Source organism: Cydia amplana, chromosome 10, assembly GCF_948474715.1.
Source record: "Cydia amplana chromosome 10, ilCydAmpl1.1, whole genome shotgun sequence".
Lineage (NCBI taxonomy): Eukaryota > Metazoa > Arthropoda > Insecta > Lepidoptera > Tortricidae > Cydia > Cydia amplana.
In genome coordinates, this window is record NC_086078.1 from 15,633,458 (window position 1) to 15,636,028 (window position 2,571).

A 2,571-nucleotide genomic window follows, 5' to 3' on the forward strand; every position below is an offset into this window, starting at 1 on the left:
CCCGGTGAAGACGGGATTCCTTACTCTTTCTTGTCAAAACTTGACGATAACAGTCTTTGTTACTTCCTTAATTTGATTAACAATGTTATGATAACAGGCTGTGTTCCTAAAGAGTGGAAGACTCAAACATTGATTTTAATTCAGAAGCCGAATAAGCCCAATTCAGATCCCACATCGTATAGACCAATAGCTTTATCAACTGTATTAGCTAAAGTTGCTGAACACTTAGTAAAAATTCGATTGGAATGGTTTATAGAACATAATAAACTTTTATCTTGTAATCAATTTGGTTTTAGGAAAGGTAAATGTACTCTTGACAGTTTAAGCATTTTTACCACAGATATCAGAATAAGTTTCTCTAGAAATGACTTTTTAGTTGCTGCCTTTCTAGACATAAATGCTGCGTACGACAACGTCAACATTTCAATCTTAAAAAATAAATTAATTCAACTAGATGTTCCTAACTTTTTGATTAATTTTATAATAAATATGTTGCATGAAAGGTATATAAAGTATCCATTAGACCAGTCTGGAAAAGAAGTAATTAAAAGAACAGTTTGGAAGGGCCTGCCACAAGGATCTGTTTTGAGTCCTTTATTATACAACATTTATACTTATGATTTGGAACTTTCTGTTGAAGGGCAAGTAAATGTTCTTCAATATGCCGATGATTTGCTCCTATATGTTTCTGGGCGATCTTTAGAAAACATTAGTAATGTATTATCATCATCTTTGGGTGCCTTAAATAATTGGTTAAATAATAATGGTTTAGATCTTTCGCCCTCTAAAAGTTCTGTTGTAGTTTTTTCTCGAAAGCAAAATATTCCTCCTATTAACATAAATTATAATGGTACTCCATTGGTAATTAAAGATAATGTAAAATTTTTGGGAGTTATATTGGACCGTAAACTTACTGGACTTCCTCATTTTGAAAATGTTGCATTAAGATGCGAACGGAATCTGAACATTTTAAGATGCCTGACAGGAGTCTGGTGGGGGGCTCACCCTTTTACTATGAGATTGTTATATAACGCTTTGATTAGAAGTGTTTTAGATTATGGCACTTTCCTTCTACACCCTGGAAATGTTAAAGCGATCAAAAAAATTGATTCTATTCAGACTAAAGCTTTAAGGTTGGTTACAGGTGCAATGAAATCGAGTCCAATAAGTTGCTTACAAGTAGAATGCTGTGATCCACCCCTTGCGTTTAGAAGACAGTTTCTCTGTGATAAATTCTTTTTTCGTACTCTGCAACTGGATTCTCATCCACTGATTTCAAAAGTAAAGCAATTAGCAGAACTGGTAGGATCCGGTAATTATTGGGCCCATAAGGATTCTCCTTGTCTTGTTAAGAGCTATAAAAAATATCAAAGTTTAGAAGCACCCACTTACAGAAGCGCGACTCTCCCTTTATATCAACATGACTACAACAGTCTAATTACAAATCCAGATATTAGATTGAACATAAGGTTATCTAAAAACGATATTAATCCAAAAATGGAATTTATGAACCTTCTTAATAATGAATGGGCTAATTGGCACTGTTTGTACACAGATGCCTCCAAACATGGCGATAGGAGTTGCGTTGGTGTTGGAATTTTCCATTCACAATACAAAGGATTACAACTTATCAAATTGCCACCTGAAACTTCCGTCTACACTGGTGAATGTTATGGTTTACTTAAGGCTATAGAATATATACTTATGCTGAAGATACCTAAAACCATAATTTTTTCAGACTCTCGCAGTGCTTTAGAAGCCATAATGAGGTTCCCATTTAAGTCTCATAAACAGTCTCCAGTTGTTTTTAATATTAGGAATCTTTTATATAAATGTTCACAGAAGAGTTGTGCTGTCGTGCTGGCTTGGGTACCAAGCCATGTGGGTATTCCTGGCAATGAAAGAGCTGACCAATTGGCAAATGAGGCTATTCACCTGGGAGATATTGTACCATACCATAATTATTGTCATGACTTAATAAATTTGTCAAAAGTTTATTTGTATGAGGATTGGAATGGGATTTGGAATAAGGAAACCTCAAAAGGTGAACATTATAGGCATATTCAGCCGTCAATTCCAAGGAAACCCTGGTTTAGCAAAATATTTTTTTCGAAAACTGTAACTTCTATTTTGTGTAGAATGCGCCTGGGACATGTTTGTTCCCCGGCGCATTTACACACAATAAACAAAAAACCGGATCCTGATTGTCCTTGTGGTGAATATGGGGACATGAACCATATTTTCTTTGCATGCTCTCTTTATGATCGGTCTGATTTCCTTTCCAGCCTTGAATCATTACGCATACCATTTCCTACATCCATAATTTGCTTGTTATTTAGTAACTCGTATGATATTTATAAAATTATATCAGTATTTTTAGAAAAGAATGATATAAAAATATAGTATACATATAATATAATTATATATATTACAGTAAATCCAATCCTTTCCTTTCCAAATTTTCGTCTTATCCGTATTTCCTAATTCCTTGTTTCCCTAACTTTTAATACCTTCACAACTTGACATTGGCTAACCTAACAAAAGCCAAAACAGAGAAAAAAAAAAAAAAGA